This window comes from Mus musculus, chromosome 19 (assembly GCF_000001635.26).
Source record: "Mus musculus strain C57BL/6J chromosome 19, GRCm38.p6 C57BL/6J".
Taxonomy (NCBI): Eukaryota; Metazoa; Chordata; class Mammalia; order Rodentia; family Muridae; genus Mus; species Mus musculus.
The window spans coordinates 6,024,155-6,046,055 of NC_000085.6; the positions used below are offsets into that span (position 1 = coordinate 6,024,155).

General features: G+C 45.8%; 2 pseudogenes; both read right to left on the reverse strand.

The window, feature by feature from the left end:
• Window positions 1–3,378: 3,378 nt before the first annotated feature.
• Window positions 3,379–4,247, reverse strand: Gm19505 (annotated as a pseudogene).
• Window positions 20,288–20,743, reverse strand: Gm8034 (predicted gene 8034; annotated as a pseudogene).

Sequence of the window (21,901 nt, forward strand, 5' to 3'; positions counted from 1 at the left end):
CAGTCAGACCGCCACAGTCACTCATAGTGCCAGAAATGCACTGGCAAGTAGACCAAGACCTTGGGCAGGAGGTACGAAAGGAAGAGGATCAGATGAGCCAATGGGGAGGAAGGGCTAGCAACTAGGTTCATTCGCTCACAAGACATTTTGGTGCAGGGAAGAAAAGATAAGGTATAATCGAGGCATGGAGGCAGGGGGATTGTGAGGTTATGCAAAAATATGTTGATAATTAAAAGCCAACCTGAGCTACATGGACTTTGTCCCTCCAAACCCAAATAAGTAAGCAAATAAAGGAATAAATAAATAAACCCCAGCATGCAGGAAGGTGGTTCAAGAGACTGGGTTTAAAGCCAGCCTGAGCTACAGAGTGAGACCCTGTCTCAAAATAAACCAGTGAATGCCTCGATAGCCAGCGGTGGAACTGCACACTATAACCCACTCCCGGGAAGTAGAGGCAGAGGGATCAGAAATTCAAGGCAGCTCAAGGCTATGTATCAAGTTGGAGGGCTAGCCTGGTGTTCAAGACATGAGATTCTGCCTTAAACACACACACACACACACACACACACACACACACACACACACACAAGTGACTATCCAGGAAGACATAATGAGGGAGGTGAGGAGGACAGCCTAAAGATGTGAGCTTAAGGGTTAAAAGCAAGACTATCCCAGGAGACTAGGGGACCCAGCAACCCACTTCACACCCCACTAATCCAACCATCCCTGCAAGCGACTCTGAGCCTTTACCCCAGGCTGTGTCTCATTTTCTCTGAAGTCTGAAAGTAGGGACTCTTTTGAGAGGAATTTGGTGTATGTGGGGTGTCCTCTGCAGTAGAGAAGAGAAGCAGGGGACACAGGTCACCCCTTTATTGACACAGTGATATGAGACACACTGAAGCCTAAAGCAGGTTCTGTCATGATCCCACCACATGCCAGACTTGCCAGCCAAGAGGGAGAAGGCCAAGGCCTCAGACCTCCTCGAGGTGAGGCAGGGATGATTCTGTTCTTCACACAGCTGCTCCTCATTTCATGCCAGTCCCCAGGTGAAGCCGTCCTGGGACCCCCTGGGGTCCTCTGGGACCCCAGGCTAGGACTGCAGCAAGGCAGGGCTGGCCTCAGTGGAGCTGTGCTAAATGCTGGAAGGGTTTTCTGTTATTCCTGCTGGGAGGTGAGTGGAACAGAAGACCCATCTTACAGAAAACTGAGGCCTCAGCAAAGTAAAGGTGGGTCCATAGGATTCCAAAGGCTCAAGTAGCTGAGTTTCTCTCTGTTCACCCTGCCCCTTTTCTTTCTCAATAGGGTCTCACTATATAGACCAGTAGACCAGGCTGACCTCGAACTCAGATGCTCACCTAGCTCTGCCTCCTTAGTGCTGGCATTAGGAATATAACACATGTCCAGTTCCTTTATTTTAAAACAAGCTCTCTATGGGCTGGGGAGACGGCTCAGGGCCCAAGAGCATTTGTTGTTCTTGCAGAGAATCTGGGTTCAGTTCCTAGCATCCACATGGGAGTTCAAAACCATCCATAACTACAGTTCTAGATGATCCAGTGCCCTCTTCTGGCCTCCACAGGTACCAGGCATACAAGTGGTGTGTTGGGTTTGGGGTGGAAGCCAAGAAAACTTGCTTCCAAGTTAAAAAGGAGCTTAAAATGCAAGCTTTACTTTTTGAGCACGCAGGGAGGCAGCCAGTTCAGGATCTGAACCCTGTCCCTGAAGGGAACGTGTGCAACACATATAAAGGATGGGAACACAAAGTGGGGGGTGGGAGGTAGAGCTGGGGGGGGCATAGGGAGCTGCAGGGTTATCCAGTCTTATTTTGACATCATGGGTTGGGCAAGGGAGTACCCACTGGAGATTGAGTTATATTCGGGCTATCTGGCTTCAAGGTCCTTAATTCAGCTTTTGTAGCCAGGTCCCCTCCTGGACTCTGGACCGGAATTTTAGAATAAGGGAACAAAGGAGTGGGCAAGTTCACATAGTCAGTTAAGGAGTAATAGGCCATCGGTTATATATTTTTATAACTTATGCACCTTGGTTTAGATAACAGAAATTTCTATATTCTTTACCAGTTAACAGACAATTAAGAAAATAGTTTGAGAAATGGGATAGATGTTCACTCCTAGGCCTGGGAACATGACCTTGTTTGACCCTGACGGCAAGATGGAGAAGTTGTCCTTGAGATGGCTGGACCCAGACAATCGTCTCCTTACAAGTTGTCCCAGAGATGTGGGGACTCAGACAACTGTTTACAACTGAAGTTGTTCAGCTGTGGGGAAGACCCTGGCTCCCTCAGGGCCTGGGACCTGGAATCCGGCTTCTCCCTATGATTAAATGGAATCTGAAAATGAAACGGGGAGGGGGGCACTCTCAATGTGTTTCTTTTGCCTGGATGTCAGTGCAACATTCCCTCTGTCTTTATGTACCCGAATCAAGTCTTTAATATTATGCCTCCTGTCTATTATATAAGGCATTGTATTATGCTCTCAAAATCATAGGTTGGAGAGCATTAATGCAGTTTTGGATAAACCATGAAGTGAAGTTTATCATGCAAGGGACATAAAATGTCAAATCTCAGGCTGGATCAGGCTGGTGGTGAGACTGGCGTGTCCTTCCTTTTGACTTAGCATTTTAGCTTGTTGCATGGGACAATGGTCACTGCTTCCAGCTCACATCAGGATGTTGTTATCCGGAGCCCAGGAAGGGTGAGAGGCTAGTCAAAGTCTGGGCAGTGCATCTGATTAGCTGATCCAGCAGACAGGCAACAGGCGGGGGAGCAATCCCATCGGCTGGTAACATCAGCTTTCAGCAAATCCAGAGCTCAGTCCATGGGTGATCCCTGGGTGGAGTCTGCCAGCCAGGTGAAAATCTGCTGAGACAAATCTAGACTAGGGACAGAAGTTAACATTGTCTAGCAACTGGGGAAATTAAGGAATCCCAAGACCAAGGGGGAAGTCCCATTTTCTTTCTTTTTTTTTAATATTGAAATTTTTAATGTAAAAAAGACTAAGTCAAAATTTTAAAGCAAACATGCCATAACAATATGGCGCCATTTCCATAACCAATGCCCATAAAGTGGCATCAGTACAAAAATCTAAGCAAAGACAGCAGAGCAGGAGTTAGAGTGCCAGGGAACGTTGATTTCAAGAAGAACCTTTAGCAGGCAAAAAAGAAGGAGCATAGGACATGAGTGTAAGCATGCAATTCAAATGTACAAATTATAAACATTCTCCATTCTTATATCTGGTTTCTTTTGAATGATTAAATTTTATCCTAATTTTTTCCCATCAACAAGCCAATTGGACAAACTCATTTACCTGAATTTACATGTAAGTAATGTAGAAAAACGGAAGACATTATTCAGATGAGTAAATTCTATTCGTTTTCATCATCTCTGTGATCAGGTTGCAAAGGACATGGTTTTCTCTTTGCTTTTCCTAAGCCACTGCTTCCTGCTTCTTCAGGTATCTGGTTCTCTTTTTTAGAACCTTTAGGGACAACCTGAAGAATTCCCTGATGCCTTTGTTGCCACTTGGGAGTTGGGCGCACACAGACTGGGTTCCCTCCTGCATGCTTATTTTCAGCTTTTCTCAACGAACTTGAAGAATTGGTGACAAAGGTGGAGGAGCCAGGCACCTTCCTAGGGGCTTGAGAAGCCAGCGCTTTTCTGTAGGCTCTGGGGACGTAGTTTGCTTTGGTCCGCACCATGTTCACACAGGAAGAGACAACTTTCACCGACACCCCAACTGCAGATGTCTCAATTAGAGAAGAACCCGAAATCCCATTTTCAAGAGCATGTGGTGTCCTTACCTGGCGTCCCTGTGATCTGTGGCAGGTGGATACAGGTCTTAAGATTTATTTGATTCCCTGATGCTTATGTGGATTTTAGTTTACAAAAGAATACATATTAGTATTTAACATTGTAATGAAATCTATGCTTTAGGAAAAGCAGTTAGCAGGTATCTGTAAGACAGCAGGAGTAGACTCATTCCTTTGAAACCTAGCAAAAGCTATAGGTTTGGGTTGAAAGGCACGAACATTCTTCCCTCAGTCCACAGGGCTGGACAGACAGTCTGACAGGATGTCTTTCGAACAGTGAGACGCACCTTTGAGTCTGTACTCACAAGACAGCCACAGGGGACTTAAAAGCTTGAGCCTCTGACTGAACTGTAAGCAGCCAGCACTCCTGCCATTGGCTTTTCAGAATCCCACTGATCAGTGTCAAAGTTCTGAGCTTTGAAATCTTAGTATAACAATAGCATGGGGGGGGGGGCAGGGCAGTGGTTGCACACACCTTTAATCCCAGCACTTGGGAGGCAGAGGCAGGCAGATCTCTGAGTTCAAGGCCAGCCTGGTTTACAGAGTGAATTTCAGGACAGCCAGGGCTACACAGAGAAACCCTGTCTCAAAAAACCAAAAACCAAAAACAACCAACCAAACAAACAAACAAACAAAAAAAAAACCCAAAACAAAACGAAAAACCAATAGCATGGGGGGAAAGAAATAGAAAACATTTCATATATACCATCTTGCTTAGTTTCTGTCTTCTTCTTCTTCTTCTTCTTCTTCTTCTTCTTCTTCTTCTTCTTCTTCTTCTTCTTCTTCTTCTCCTTTTTCTTTTTATTGTTTGTTTTGTTTTTGTTTTTCGAGACAGGGTTTCTCTGTATAGCCCTGGCTGTCCTGGAACTCACTTTGTAGACTAGGCTGGTCTCGAACTCAGAAATCTGTTCACTGAGAAGCCTTGGCTGGCCTGGAACTTACTACATAGTGTAGGATGGCTCTAACTTGCAGTGATACTAACTCTGCCCACAGAGTGCTGGGATCACAGGCCTGTGTTGCCAGACCCAGTTTAAAGGCACCTCTTTAGTCTTCAACTTTCAATCCCTGCCCTGGTCAGCACTAAGTACATGGTTGAAAGACCTGCCAACTCCGTATTCAGAAAGGAAACTGAAATGATTGACATACTTAATATGGATCAGATGGCTCGGCAGATAAAGGCCTGATGATCCAAGTTCGAAGGAGTCATATGGTGGGAAGAGACAACCAACTCTCGAAGTTGAACTCTGACCTCCACCATTGCACGTTGGCAAGCATTTGCTCTCTGCTCATAAACAAATATAATCTAATAGTTCTTCATACTCCCCTCCCGCCTTTGTTAGGCAGGAAATGAATCCAGGGCCTTGCCACAGGGCACTCTACCACTGGGCTTCATTCCAAACCCCAAAGACTTGGACTTAGAGCAAGCCCAGGGTCTTCCTCAGATACGCAAGCTGCCCTAAGCCCTACTCCATCCTCGGAGGGAGGAGCTGACTAAGGATCAGAAAATACCTGAGAGATCACACAAGTTGTCTAACATCCTCCAACTGTGTGTGTGTGTTTGGGGGAAGGGGCGGGGAGGGCTTACTTGATCTCTGAGGTTACCTACAGCTCTGGGACCCATGTTAGCATTTTTAAATAGCGCTTGCGGCTCTGCCCTGACTCTATACCAATCAGAGCCCATCTAAGGGAAGGGGCGGGACTTAACGCGCAACTCCCCCCCACCTTGCCCTGAGACCTCTCAGTTTTAGTTTTTTTGTTTCGTTTTGTTTTGTTTGTTTGTTTGTTTGTTTGTTTGTTTTCGAGACAGGGTTTCTCTGTATAGCCCTGGCTGTCCTGAAACTCACTTTGTAGACCAGGCTGACCTCGAACTCATAAATCCGCCTGCCTCTGCCTCCTGAGTGCTGGGATTAAAGGCGTGCGCCACCACGCCCGGCAACGCCCTCTCAGTTTTCTACCTTACAGCCGGCTAACTAGGAATTTCTCAGAGCTTCCTCTGTTCCCTCAATTACTTGAGAGTCCCTTAGAAAAGGGACAGCCAGCTGGGCGTGGTGGCACACAATTTAATTCTAACGTTTGGGAGACAGAGGCAAGCCAATCTAGTCTACACAGAGAGTTCTGGGACAGCTAGGGCTAAGAAGGGAGCTCCTGTCTCAAAAAACTCGGTGGAGGTCAGAAGGAGTTCTCTGATTCCTGGAAGTGAAGTTAGATGATTGTGAGTCACAGTGTGGGCACTAGGAATCAAACTGGGATCCTCTGGAAGAGCAGCCAGTGCTGTTACCCACTGAGCCACGGCTTGCCCCACAGCCCCCCATCCCACTTTATACATTTTGAGTCTCCTTCGTATCTCAGTTACCCAGACTGGCCTTGAACTTACTCGTAGCTCAGACGGGCCTTGTGAACTTGTGATTCGCCTTGAGTGGCAGGGATTCCAGGCCTGTGCTACCACAGTTGACAACTCAGAATGTCCTGCCATCTCAGCACCTCTGGGTCACTTCCTTTCAGCACATTCTCCTCTCTGGAGTCTTCAGGGTCCCTGGGCCTCTGAGGTCTGTGACGGGTCTGTGATGGCTTTTCCCTCCCCCCAGCCACCTCCCCCCCCCCCCCAACTCCCGGCTCAGAGAACCGCAAGGCCTTTCCGCCCAACCATATTCTCCATCACGGTGGCGATCGTCTGCTGCAGAGTTATTATCGGCTACCTCCAGAAAGGAAGCCCTGAGCCCGTAGCCTATGAATCTAAGCTAATCTAAGTCTGAGGTTACCCCACAAAGTGGGCAGTGCTTAGCAGCCTCATTTTACAGAATTTGTTGTGTTTTTTTCTTCTTCTTGTGTTGTATGTCCTACACCACACATATTGCATCAAATGCTATGTAGGCGTGACCTGGGTTTTCAATTGTTAATGAGGGGGGGTGGGGGACAGCACCAAGTGTTGGCATTGTATCTGGTATTGTCATCTCTGTGATCCAGTACCTGCAAGCTGCAATGGGAATGATCACAGAAGTTTTTGTCACCCTCAATCTGCCCAAAAGACAGCAGTAAGATATGGACTGGGCTTAGCCCCGCTGCTGGCAGCTCAGATGTGTAAACGCTGGAACCTCTCCCACTATGCTAACAGCTTTGCTGTTTGAGAAAGGAGTGTGGTTCAAAAAAGTGCTGGCAGCTGGGGCTGCAGCAGGAGAGAAGGCAGAACTAGCGATGGGGCAGAAGGACAGAGGCAGGAGACAGAAGCATGGACAGGAACAAAGCAGCGAGGTAGAGAGAGAACCACATAGAGGGACAGGAGAATTCAGGCTGTCACAGGCCAGGTGAGACACTATCCTAGCCAAAGGCTACAGCCTTAAACTATGTAGATGTCTCTGTGTCTTCATTATTAAACCCCAAGCAGGATTCCCCAAAGCCCCATAATATTCTTGTTTTCTTTATTCATTCACAATTTCATACATATATACCTTAGTCATACCCCCAATTCCCTCACTTCTCCCCTTCCTATCTCACCCACAGGCCCCCTTATGCACAGCAACCCCCAATCTACTTTCATGTCTCTTGTGTGTGCCCCATTTCACTTAATTAGAGTAACTTACTTGAGTAAAGGCAACTTCCCAGAGGCTACCCCACTGAGAGCTCAGGCTACCCCACTGAGAGCTCTCTGACTCCCTCTTCCCAGGCACTCATTAAGGGTCTACAGCTTTACAGAGAGGGTGGGGCCTCAGGAAGCCCGCCCCCCATCCACAGTGGAACTAAAACCAGTTTCTTGCAGCTTTTATTTTGTCTTTGCGTATGTGAGTGCTTTCCCTGCATGTATGTGTACCATGTGTTTGCCTGGTTCCTGCAGAGGTCGGAAGGGAGGGGTTGAATCCAACAGAACTGGACCGTGGTGAGCCCCACGTGGGTGCTGAGAAATGAATCTGGAACTTTTGAAAGAGCAACAAGGGCTTTAAACTGTTGAGGTATCTCCCTAGGTCCCGGGATGAAGTATTGGTGGGTCCAGTCCTGTGCAAGCCGCTGCCGCCTTAGGTTCCTGTGTGTAATTGCCAAGTCCAAATGGTGTCTTACCACACTCCCTCCTGCTGGGGTTTGAGATTCCCTCAACCCTCCCTTCCTCCAGGTCCCCTAAGTTTTAGTTTGGGTTATCTAGGTGTCTTCTTTACTGCTGAGTACTTAAAAGTGACTTCTTATTCTCAATAGTTTTGACTTTTTTCTCTTACAAACACCATTTGTCTCCATTTTGAGGACCAGGCCTGATTTCAAAAAAGGCCGTAAGGCACCAGCTTCAGGAAGATATCGAAAGTCCCAGAAACTAAGTTATAAGACACAAGCATTAGGAACAGACCATAAAACCCAGAATGAGATCATAAAACCTTTCACAAAGAACAGCCTGGTGGTAACCACAAGAATGGGAACATGTCTTATCTCAGAACGGGGCATCTGCGCTGGGCAGCCCTGCTTCATCACATGGTTGAACATCCATGGCATAGGAATGCAGTCCACTGACCACCTGTCACTGATCCCCTAGCACCTACCGTGAAATTTTAGATTACCTGGTCCTTCTAGAGAGTTCCCCCAGTTCTCTATAAGAAGGCCTGCACACCTTTGTTTTGGGTCGCCATTCTAGAGAATGGTTGATCCATCATGCTTGGATGTTTCTGCAGAATAAACGCTCTTTGGTTTTGCATCCCATCTGAGTCTGAGGTCTTCCTTCAGCGAGTTTTGGACCCTTACATGCCAACCACATGGCCAGTAAGTGGAGAACCAAAGTCTACCTGGCTGTCAGGCCATGCCTCCAAAAAGGATCAACTAGTGATGCTGGGGACTGGCTGTCCAATCCAAGGCTGCCTCTACACAAGGGCTGATAGGGGCCTATGGACTCTGCCAGCAGGTGAAGGAACTTACTGCCTGTCTAAGGATCCGCGTTCAATCCCCAGGACCCACATGGTGGAAGGAGAAACCTGACCCCTGCAGTCACCCTCTGACCCCCACATGCATGCATGTGTTGAGGTCAGGGAATTGCTACACAAACCATCGATCTCAGTTAAACAGGGCTGCTTTATTGACCAGGCATCCCAAGACTGATTGATCAGGTTCGTAACCTACATCTGGGAGCTAAGGCTGAACGTTTCCCAGGGTCAGTTTGTAAAGGCATGTCTACAGCTTGAGTGTTCAGACTGCAGGTGCATGATAGCACACCCAGCTTATATGTTTATTGGCTTTGCTTCTGTGACATTTTTCATCTGTGTGTGTGTGTGTGTGTGTGTGTGTGTGTGTGTGTGTGTGTGTGTGTGTTGGACCTGGGCTGACCTAGCACACACAGACAGCAGAGGAGTGTCAGGAGCCATCATAGGACAAGCTAATAACTAGCAGGTGTTCTTCCTTAAATGGTTTCGCTTTAGATTATATCTATGACGAAGCTCCGATAGGCAAGGCCCAGGAAGAAATCATTTTAGGAAAGATTCTTGCTATTAATATGAGTTTCCTGTTACTATTAAACATATATAACAATCACTAGGTATTAGCCCACCCTTAGGAGCAGATTTCTGCAGATCTATGAAGATACACGGGATACAGGGAATTAGCACTCTTAACCACTGAGCCATCTCGCCAGCCCTGACTTCTTAATTCTTAATGATGATCCTATAAGAATTCCTAAGGTTATATCAGTGATTATTAAGCTCTTTAATAGCGGGACTGCTATTGGATCCTTTTCTGATAGTCAAAACTTCAATGAGAACTCTGCCAGTCTCCCAAGTGTCACCAGTTAATTGCTCTTAGATAGTAATCAGACTTTCTACTACTCAGAGCACATTCCAAGAGATTGTAAAACAATTAATCAAAGGTCATAAAAAGGGAACGAACAATCTATTACAAATGCTAAGACAGAAGATAAAATATTGACAGGGTTAATCATACTAAACTTCACTTATAACTTGGTTATGGTTTTTTGGTTTTTTTTGTTTGTTTGGTTTTTGGTTTTTCGAGACAGGGTTTCTCTGTGTAGCTCTGGCTGTCCTGGAACTCACTGTGTAGACCAGGCTGGACTTGAACTCAGAAATCTGCCTGCCTCTGCCTCCCAAGTGCTGGGATTAAAGGCGTGTGCCACCACTGCCTTTGCCCGACTTGGTTATGGTTTTTAACTCTCAGTGAACCGGTGGAGCTGTGACAGGTGATGGAAACTTCTTTTTCAATTTATGGTTTGATTTTATGTGTGAACTCATGTTGAACATTTTAACATGTGATCATGTGTTCTGAAAGATGCATAAGTACTGGGGACAAAGAGATGAGAAAAAAAATTTTCCCTTGCCCCATTTAGGATCCTTTCGTTCCCCACCCCCTTTCTTAGCTAGCTATCATAGGAAACTTTTTATAACTTAGTAATAAACTTTATCACTTTAAAAGCTATAATCACTTTTCAAATTGTCCCTTTTTCTTCCTGCAACTTCAGACTAGCTGGCTTAAAGTTAGAGCCGCAATTCCGTGGAGATAGAACAAAGGCCATGTGACTTACTCCCCCGTTGTTAGGCTACAGGTGTCGATCGCCTAAGTATTTTTTTAAAGATTTATTTGTTTATTATATATTTTAAATATTATATATATTTTATATTACTTATTATATGTAAGTAAACTGTAGCTGTCTTCAGACACACCAGAAGAGGTCATCAGTTCTCATTACAGATGGTTATGAGCCACCATGTGGTTGCTGGGATTTGAACTCAGGACCTCTGGAAGAGCAGTCAGTGCTCTTAACCGCTGGGCCATCTCTCCAGCCTGACAGCAGCTTTTTATCCTCAGAAAGAGCAAGGAAGTTTTTAGGACTTTTTAGAAGTTATCATCAGCATTTCAGTATAGTTAGAGAACTAGAATGTCCAGAGACCCTCAGACCTTAAAGCCACACCAGAGACCTACTCTGTGCCCAGTCTCTGCCCTCTCCAGGAAGGGAGGATCCTGGCAAAGGAGACCTTGCAGGAGTTGGATCTCTCCTTCCATCATGAGGCAGCCCTGGCAGCAAGCACCCGTACCTGCTGAGCGATCTCACTGCTCCTACATTTTTATCTTTGTTATCTGTTTATTTTAAAACTTTTATTACATTTATTTATTTAATGCGTGTGTGCCTCATATGGAGATCAGGGGATAACCTGTGAGAGTGAGTACTCTCCTTCCACCATGAAGGTCCCAGAATGACAAGAACGACAAGGGGTATCAGCCTTGGTGGCACAGGCCGTTACTTGCTAAGCCGTCTCTTTGGCTGCTTTCTTTTCCTCTCTTTCCTTTCCTTTTCTTTTCTCTTCTTTTCTTTTCTTTCTTTTTTTTTTTTTTTTCTTGAGGCAGGGCCTCAATTACAATTAGTACAGTTTGGCACTGAACTTTCTGTGTATTTGAAGATGGCCTTGAACTTCTGATCCTCTTCACTCAGGGACTTCCTAGCATGTACCATACACTACGCCTGTTCCTAGCATGTACCACCACACTACGCCTGGCTTCTGTTATGCTGGAAATTGAACTTGAGACTCTGAATTCTAGGCAAGCACTCTGTCAACTCCACTACATCCACAACCCTTATTTTATATTTGAACTTGGTGCTCTAATTTTTTAAAATTTATCTTGTGCATCAATGTTTTGCCTGTATGTATATTTGTACACTGTAGACATGCTTGATACCTTTGGAGGTCTGAAGAAGGCATCTGAGCTCCTGGGACTGGAGTTATGGATGGATGGTTGTGAGCCATTCTACGTGTGCAGGAAGCCAAGGAGCAGTCTCTTTAGTGCCCACTCCCGGCTTTACTGCCCTCATTTCCTTTGTAGCGCTGGGGATGGAACCTAGAGTCTTGCACCTGCTTGGCCAGTGCTGTGCCACTGAGCCCCACCCCTTTCCCTACTAGCTGGGCAAACCTGGGCAAATTGCTTAATCTCTGTTCCTCAGTTTCCTCACCAATGAAACGGGGAATAACAGCACCTGGCTCATGAGATTGTCACGAGGACTAAAACTGGGCTGGGGACACAGTGTGAGCACAGCACACCAGTCTATGTGATCCTTCTGTTTACAGCACATGGAAGATATTTTTTTATAGTTCTGAGCTCTGCCCTTTGGAGGTCACACACAGAAGTGATTAAAATATCTGGTCATGCAGGCTTGTGTTTGCACTGGGTCAAATGGACTCGCTCCGTTTGAGTTCAAGCCTGCTGCTGGAAATGTCTGTGGCTGCGCAGAAAATGTGTCCCAGGCCAATGGGGGGAAGGGAGGTGAGCTACTTACTGTACTTTGGATTGAGAGGACTCAGGGACGACAACCAGAGTGAAAAGGAAATGCAGTTTGGGGATGAGGACGAACTAGAGTTTGACCGTGACACAGAGCATGATTAGAGATGGGGAAACTGGAAGCAGGCCACACAGAACTGCACGTGGCCAGTCACAGAGACCTCTGTTAGAGCATTAGGGAAGTCGATTGCCCCATGAGCATCCTGTCCCAGACCCTCCTCGCTTCTGTCCTGGAAAGCTGGTGTACTGGCTAGTTTTGTGTCAACTTGACACAAGCCTGGAGTTATCACAGAGAAAGGAGCCTCTCTTGAGGAAATGCCTCCATGGGATCCAGCTGTAAGGCATTTTCTCAATTAGTGATCAAGGCTTGTGGGTGGGACCATCTCTGGCTGGTAGTCTTGGGTTCTATAAGAAGCAAGCTGAGCAAACCAGGGGAAGCAAGCCAGTAAGTAACATATCTTCATGGCCTCTCCATCAGCTCCTGCTTCCTGACCCGCTTGAGTTCCGAGTTCCAGTCCTACCATCCTTTGGTGATCAACAGCAATGTGGAAGTGTAAGCTGAATAAACCCTTTCCTCCCCAACTTGCTTTTTGGTCATGATGTTTTGTCCAGGAACAGAAACCCTGACTAAGACAGCTGGAGAGGTCAAAACTATGTCTTCTCCATCTTACCCAGAGTTTCAGTTGGGTGAGACATATACCTTAGAACTGCTGTGGACACAGTTCAGTTGTGGCAGATCCAGGGTGGCCTTCTCTGAAGGTTCTGTACTGTGGACACTCCAGATTCTTGTTTTCCAGTGGTGTGTTTATCTGAGTGTGTAGTTTTTGTGGTTTATTTGAGCTTGGTATGTAGTTCAGGCTGGCCTAAGATCATCCTGTCTCAGCCTCCTGAATGTTGAGATTACACCACACCCGGCTTAGTTCTTTTCTTCCCTTTTTTTTTTTAAAGATTTATTTATTATATGTAAATACACTGTAGCTGTTTTCAGACACACCAGAAGAGGGCATCAGATCTCATTACGAATGGCATGTGGTTGCTGGGATTTGAACTCAGGACTTTTGGAAGAGCAGTCAGTGCTCTTAACCACTGAGCCATCTCTCCAGCCCCTCTTTTCTTCCCTTAAGGAGCAGGGTTCTTCCTGTGGCATGCCACTCCAAGTAGCTCTAGTAGATCCAGCAGGACCTCTGCCCAGGGAATTCTAGCAATCCTTGAAGATATTCTCCTTATCCTCCAGGAAGCTACTAGCCTCTGGCTCCTGATTGTTCCAGACTCACCACTCTAGAGCTGCCAGACTCTAGGCAATTAATTATATTACCCACTCGCTACCTAACTACACACACACACACACACACACACACACCATCTGCCCATACACAAACACACACACAATCTGCCCATGCATACACACACACACACACACACACACACACACACACACACACACAGCCATCCATTTCCCATCATTCGTTTCTTCGTTCCTTCCATGCTGGTTGAGCTCTTAGCAGTCCTCAGATGAGGGTCTGGGCCAAGGGAGACAGATCAAATGGTTGTTGTGAAACAAACTATTTTAAGCATGGTGGCTTATGTCAGTAACAATCATTTCTTTTTAAAACCTTTTTATCTTTTTTTTTTTTTTCTGGGCTGGAGAGCTGGCTTATCAGTTAAGAGCTCACACTGCTTTTCCAGAGGAGCAGAGTTCAGTTCCCAGCACCCACATCTGGTGGCTCACAGCCAGCTGTAACTCCAGCTCTGTGTGACCTAACATCTCTGGCCTCTTTGGGCACTTGCACACACATATGTATATCCACACACAGCCATACATATATACATGTGATTTGGAAAAATAAATCTTTAAAATTGTTTTACTTTTTAGTGTGTGTGCATGTGTGTGTGTGTGTGTGTGTGTGTGTGTGTGTGTGTATGCGTGTGCAGATGCTCTTCACCACAACAAATGTGTAAAGGTGAGTGGGTAACTAGGGTGTCAGTTCTCTTTCCATTCCTGAGGCAGGATCTCTCTTCCAGTTTCAGCCATGCTAAGAGTTCTGGCTCACCAGCTTCAAGATGATTTTCCTATCTCTGCCTGAGTGACGATGCCTTTCTTTCTAAGCAACCCACGTAGCACACACATTCTGAGACTGAAAGCTGGAAGCTGAAAGCCAACAAGAAGAAACTTCCCTCTCAGTCCAGGTTGATTTCTCCATATCATGCAACAGAGACGCCGTGTCCTCAGCAACGCAGTCTTATCCTGTTCTGGAGGGCAATTTTTGCGGTGGTTGGTTTTTTGTCAAGGGCCATCTGGGAAGAGGGCTCAGCTGGCAAAGGAGCTAGCTGCCAGCTCTGAACGTGAGCAAAGTCCTAAGATCCAGGTGATAGGAGGAGACAGATAGCTTCCATCAGTTGTCGGTGGTTGCCTGTAGGAAACATACATACACACAACACACACACACACACACAGAGGGGGGGGGAGAGAGAGAAATGTGGAATAAATGCCTCCATCAGTTGACCTACATAATATTTTCTATCTATCTATCTATCTATCTATCTATCTATCTATCTATCTATCTATTTATTTACATGTCTGTTATGGTGGTCTATCAACCAGCTTTTATTTTACTACCTATGGGTATAACATGAACTTGGTATTCTGAAAAAAAAAAACTTACAAATATTGGAAGAAATGAGTCAGGCTTTAAGTATCAGCAAGAGGGTAGTTGGTTTGATTGTTGCTGGTATAACAACTTTGGTTACATTAATAATAGCTAGTGCCACTGCTTCTGCAATTGCCTTGCTGGCTGGAAGAAGTTAAGACAGCCACTTTTGATAGTCATTTAGCAAAAAATGTTACTAATGTTCTTAGTATTTTTTTTTTCAGGACAGGGTTTCTCTGTGTAGCCCTCGCTGTCCTGGAACTCACTCGGTAGACCAGGCTGGCCTCGAACTCAGAAATCTGCCTGCCTCTGCCTGCATTTTCAGTGACAGGTAAGGAAAGCATTCTCATCGGAACAACCTAAGAGAAATGCAGTCTTATTTGTGAAATAAAAAAGGAAGATGTGAAGAGCTTTGGGTGGCCCTTCTAGGAAATTGGCAAGAATATTGAACATTGGGCTAGGACAAGAAAGTAATACAGCCAAGGAATGTATTCCTTATATCTTGATCATCTTGATAAGTCGATATAAACAGTGACCTCCGGACCTTTGTTTAGGCCTTGTTTGTTCCTTGACTACTTTGTTTGTTTATGCCTTAGCACTGGCCATAATCTTTGCATGTACCTAGAATGATATAAAAGCAGAGTGGAAAACTTGCTTCAGCACTTGCTGAGGTCATACTATCATGTTGTCTGATTGCTTTTTTTTTTTTTTAAATCCTTGCTCCCTCCCTCAAAACCCAGTGGACTGACTGAGCTGGCTTGGCTATTTTTTAAAAGATTTATAAGCCAGACGGGGTGGCGCATGCCTTTAATCCCAGCACTCGGGAGGCAGAGGCAGGTAGATTTCTGAGTTCGAGGCCAGCCTGGTCTACAGAGTGAGTTCCAGGACAGCCAGGGCTACACAGAGAAACCCTGTCTCGAAAAACCAATAAATAAATAAATAAATAAATATTTACCTATTTGTTTAAAAGATTAAAATTTTCCTTTTGAAAGATTTAATACCATTATTAAATTATTTTAAATAATTTAAAACTACTTTTTAAAACAGATTTAAGGGGCTGGAGAGATGGCTCAGTGGTTAAGAGCACTGACTGCTCTACCAGAGGTCCTGATTTCAATTCCCAGCAACCACATGGTGGCTCATAACCATCTGTAATGGGATCTGATGCCCTCTTCTGGTGTGTCTGAAGAGAGTGACAGTGTACCCACATACATTAAATAAATCAATAAATATTAAAAAAAACAGATTTAAAGATGTATAAATTTATTTAAAAATAGATATATTTAAAGATTTATTTATTATGTATACAGTATTCTGCTTGCATGCCAGAAGAGGGCACCAGATCTCATTATAAATGGATATGAGCAACCATGTGGTTGCTGGAAATTGAACTCAGTACCTCTGGAAGAGCAGTCAGTGCTTTTAACCTCTAAGCCATCTCTCCAGCCCCACTTCCTTTTCTTTCTTTTTTTCTTCTTTGTTTCTTCTTCTTTTTTGACAAGGTCTTACTGGCTATCCTGGATCTACAGAGACCAAACTGGCCTTGAACTCAGAGATCTGCCTGCCTTAAGAGTGTAATGTATTAAGTTGTTTTGGTGCAGAATATGGCTTAGCTTGGTAAATGTTCCATGTGCACTTAAGAAAACCAGGGCCAGATATTTGATCACACTGTGAACCCTGAGATTGTGTTATTTACTGAAAAACCCTCTTTCTAGTTGTGGTGTGGCTGAGCCTTAGCACACACCTTTAATCCCTCTGGTTGGAATACAAACAGGCCCTTAGTACACACTTAATCCCAAGCAATAAAGGTAAAGTTAGTTTGTAGAAGGAAGCACCTGTGTTTGAAAGTGATTTCTAATTAAATGGCAGACAAAGTGACAAATCAGAGAAAGATTTGACAGAACACGGTATGCGCAACTCCCATGAGAACAGAGAAAAGGGAAACTACTTTTTTTTTTTTTTTTTTTTTTTTTGGTTTTTTTCGAGACAGGGTTTCTCTGTGTAGCCCTGGCTGTCCTGGAACTCACTTTGTAGACCAGGCTGGTCTCGAACTCAGAAATCTGCCTGCCTCTGCCTCCCGAGGGAAACTACTTAAGGGAGAGCTGGGAGTGGGCTGTTTACCCAGAGCAGCTGTACAGAGGCAGGCTGCAGAGGGAGAACAAGCTATGCACAGGTGAAGAGAGAGTGAGCCGAGAGAATGAGAAGGACCCACAAGTGGGGTTGGAGAGATGGCTCAGTGGTTAAGAGCACTGACAGCTCTTCTGAAGATCCTGAGTTCAAATCCCAGCACCCACATGGTGGTTCACAACCATCCATAATGAGATCTAATGCCCTCTTCTGGTGTGTCTGAAGACAGGTACAGTGTACTGTATACAACAATAAATAAATCTTTTTAAAAAAATTTTTAAAAAGAGAGAGAGATCAAAAAGCTTGCTGTTGTTTAGTGGAGCAGAGTATAAATGTCTGCTGTGCCAACCAGGATGGCCATGTTTGTGTTTTCCTAATTGTTGGGAAAGAACTATGGAAATATTTTTTTGTAGACTGGTTTGTTTTCCTTTGCAGTTCAGTCACATTTAGCTTTTTTGTAGTTTAAAGTTCATTTCAGCAAATAAATATTTAGGATTGTTATAGTTGCATTATTATTGCACGTGCGTGCATGCATGCATGCACGCGCGCACACACACACACACACACACACAGAGGCCCGCATGATGTCCTCAGGGGCCAGAAAAAGGGCACTGGATTTCCTAGAACTAGTTGTCAATGGCTGAGAGCCACCCTGTAGGTGCTGCTACTGTCCAAAGGGTGCTCTAAAGCACTGAGCTGCTCTCAGCTTGTGACGTGACTTTAACACTGGTGCTGTTCTTTACTCAGAATCCTATTTGTTGGTTTTGTTTGAAAACAAACCAAACCAAGCCCATTGTGGTCCCTATTTTGAGCTCAGGGTCTGTGTAGGGTAGTCTGAGGGCCGTAGCCAAGTCCAGCACGTTTGCAGCTCCCGTGATGCAGTCTGACAATTAGCATCTGAGCAGCATGGGCTTTCCAGTGATGCCGCTGTCAGGAGCCTCGCGTGCTCCAGTGAGCACGGCTCCCCCGACACGCTCCTGCAAGTTACCCCAATAAACTCACTGGCTCAAACTGGATTGGGTGGGAATTGTTTCTTTGCTCCATGGCTACCCCACCTGGGGTGAACAGGCATGTCCATGCCTCTCCCTAGGAAAAACAGCATAGCAAATCAAGTTGAGTCTAGGAAAGGAGACGGTTGCACTCGGCCTGGTGTGAGAGGACAATAGTCTGTGTAGGTGCAGCTGTGGAGGAGATGGCAAAGAAAATGAGACTACGGAAGCTGAGGCAGTGGGATCAAAAGAACGTCCTCTCTTGCCAAACCTCACTGTTCCCACTCCTGCCTCCCACCCCACCAGGCTCTATTCCCACAGAGGCACTGGAGAGATCCCACTAGACCTAAGTCAAGCATCACCCTCACACCCTCCGGTGGGCCCTCATGCTTCACAGTACAGGCCCACGATGTAACCCGGGACTGAGCCCTCACCTATCAGCCACTCTTCACTAGTTCCTCTCTAAGCGTCCAAAACCCCGCACCTGCGTCCCTGCTGCTGGAGCTCTGCCCAGCCACTCATCCGCTGCACCTTCTCAGGGTTTGCCGGTCTCTCCCCAGTGTTACCTCCTCACTGAAGCTTACCCTGTGCTCACTGATCACCCTGAAGCCAGCACCTCCAGATGCCTGGTACCCTTTCCATTTTTCTATGTGTGATCTGAGTGCCTATGCCCTTGTGAATACATGGAGACCAGAGATCGTGTCCTACTCTGTAACTCTGCACCCTATTCTCTCGAGACATGGGGCTTTCAAGGAGCCTGAGCAAGGCTGGTGGCCCATGAGCCTTCTCTCTCTGTCTTCCGCGGCAGGAGGAGTATCGGCTTGTGACTGCAACCGATTTGTTCTTTGAGGATTTGAACTTGGGTCCTCATGCTGGGACAGCACACACAGTTACTTCCCGACGCTTCTCTCAACTCTCCAGTAGTCTTTCTTTCCTTTTTCTCTTTCTTTTTTTTGGGGTGGGGTGGGGTAGGGCATGGTTTCTCTGTGTCTCTGTTTCTTCCTGTCTTGGAATTCATTCTGTAGAACAGGTTGGCCTTGAACTCAGAAATCTGCTTGCCTCTACCCCCAATTTTCTGGGATTAAAGGCATATGCCACACCTGACCAGTAGTAGCATTTCTTACCTTCCAGTTTTTAGGTAATTCACTAATATTGCTAACATTAAGTTGCCCCATTGAACATTTGATTGTCCTGCTTCAGCATTTAAGGGGAGCTGGAATAAAATGCTGTACTGTCACACCTGGCATTGGTTGTGAAAGACTCCAAAAGGAGCCCCTTGCTCAGGCCTCAGGACAATAGCGAACACCCAAGAACTCACGACAGACCGAGCTTGTTGCAAACCACCTGAGGCTTTATTCGGGGAAAACCAGAGCTCTGGGGACGACTCATATCCCACGACTCATATCCCACGCAGGGGTAGAGGAGTCGACCTCGAGGGGAAAGGGGTCCCAGTTTTTATAGGCCCTCAGGGGGGAAAGGAGAAGGGGGGGGGGAGTAGGGGATTTCCAGATCTAAACAATGTCTATTCTCAAGAAATGGGTATGGGAGAGGTACAAGGAAAGAGGCTGGTGTAGGTGTAGCAACTCCGGATTGGCCCGGCTGTGGTTGCTGGGTTGATTTTCTGACTCTTTCTCAGCAACCAATATCACAAACACCTGGCAATGGGCTTCATCAGTGGGCACACACATGGGTCAAGGAACGGTCAAAACATTGGCAGACACACAGGTTCAAGGAGTGGCCAGAGCATTGTGCACCTCTATTTTTCTAAATCAGTGAAGCTACTTCTGCTAACACTGACATCTATCTTGCCAATTTCAGGGCTTCTGTGTCCTTTTACATTCTGTCAGGATCTTTCAGTTGTTTTGTTGTTGTTTCTTTTTTTTTTTTTGTTTTGTTTTTCAAGACAGGGTTTCTCTGTGTAGCCTTGGCTGTCCTGGAACTCACTCTGTACACCAGGCTGGCTTCGAACTCAGAAATCCACCTGCTTAGCCGGGTGTGGTGGTGCACGCCTTTAATCCCAGCACTTAGGAAGCAGAGGCAGGCAGATGTCTGAGTTCGAGGCCAGCCTGGTCTACAGAGTGAGTTCTAGGACAGCCAGGGCTATACAGAGAAACCCTGTCTCAGAAAACCAAAACCCAAAAAAAGAAAGAAAGAAAGAAAGAAAGAAAGAAAGAAAGAAAGAAAGGAAGGAAGAGAGAGAGAGAGAAAGAAAGAAAGAAAGAGAGAGAGAAATCCGCCTGCCTCTTGACATTGTTTTTAAAATTACATTTGTATGCGAGTCTGCTCATATATATGGGAAGAGCACCCTCTAGCTGAGAAATGATTAAATAGGTTGTAGAGGCCAGAGAAGTTTGTTATGAGTCAGTTGTCTCCTTCCACCATATGGGTCCTGGTGATTGCTCTTCTCATTAGACTGCCCAACCCCCGATTTTTTTGTTTTGTTTTGTTTTCTTTTTTTGCCACGAGGTGTTTTTATTTTCATCAATCATACAAATAATTTTCTATAATATCCCAGGGCAAACCGGTGAAATTTGGCAGACCGATTAGCGGAGGGGTCCCCTTCAGAGACCCGTGGGCCGGTGGCATCGGCTCGGAGTGCCCAGGTTTCACAGTGCAGCTTGTGGCTCGGGTCCATCTTACAGGTGGCTCTTCCTCCAAATCACGAGGGGGTGGGGTGGGGTGGGATGGGGAAGTCTTCCTAGGCTTTTAGGAGATTTCACTCCTCTTTTCCTGTTCAGTGGTCTCTTTGGTCGGCAGGGTGTTCTCCTGCGTCTCGGTTTTCTTCAGCTTGCCCTTATTGAAGCTGGCGATTTCCCCTATGTCCGGCTTGTCTGCCATTTTCTTACAACTCGTGGATTCTCCTTCCAAGCTTGCGCTCCAGGTGCTCCCACTCTCGTTGCTGCAGCAAGAGACCTTATTTTGTTTTTCGAGACAGGGTTTCTCTGTGTAGCCCTGGCTGTCCTAGAACTCACTCTGTAGACCAGGCTGGCCTCGAACTCAGAAATCCGCCTGCCTCTGCCTCCCGAGTGCTGGGATTAAAGGTAGGCGCCACCACGCCCAGCTTTTTTTTTTTTAGATAGGATCTCACTCTATAGCTGTACGCTGGCCTCAGATTTATGATGCTCTTCCTGCCTCAGTCTCCCAATTTTCTGGGATTGTAGGAGTGGGCCACTATGCTCTGCTCACTACATGATTTCAGAGGTTGAGTAGACCTGAACTGAAGACCAGACAAGGGAGCCCTCCCTCGACATCTTGGGGCCAGGGAAGTTGAAGCCATAGGATCAGAGGAAATGTGGCAAGAAAAAAGGCCAACATGGACACAGAACTTAAATAAAAACAGACAGAGGAAGTAAGACAGATATATACCTGGGGGAGAGGAGGGATTGCCACAAAATGTAGGAGATTTTCAAGAATGGGGGAGGATGAGTGTGTAGGGTTAAAGGTAGCCAGTAGAAGTTCATAGCTAGCCTTATGGAGGAAGGAAAGGGGAGCCATCTCGGGATGTTAACTGTTAAAGACAACAGGTGGTGGTGAAGATGGCTGAGACCAAGAGCACAGGGCTGAGGGGCAGACAGGCACTGACACTGCTACCCTTTAATACAGTTCCTCCTGTTGTGATCCCCAACCATAATTACTTCGTTGCTACTTCATAACTGTAATTTTGCTAGTTATGAATTGTAAGTAAACGTCTGATATGCAGGATATCTCATTTGTGACCCCTGTGTAACGGTTTGATTCCCAAAGGGCTTACGACTCACAGGTTGAGAGCCAGCCACTGCCTTAAAGTCGTCTAGAATCAGTTTTCTTTCTTTTTTGACAGACAAGATGTTTAATTCCGTTGTACTGAAGGAAAGCCATTTTATGTATTTTTCTTAAGTGCTCTATCAGTAATGACAATTCTGAAAGCCCCTGTGTTATATTTTAACAACACAGTCACCTCCGGTTCTGTATTCACTGTCCGTGTTGTGACTCCCACAGTATAAATTCCTCCAGTTGATCTTCATGAATTCTTATATTTGATCCCCCCCCCCCTTAGGCCTCTGAATTCCGAGTGAGTCCGAGTTAAAAATG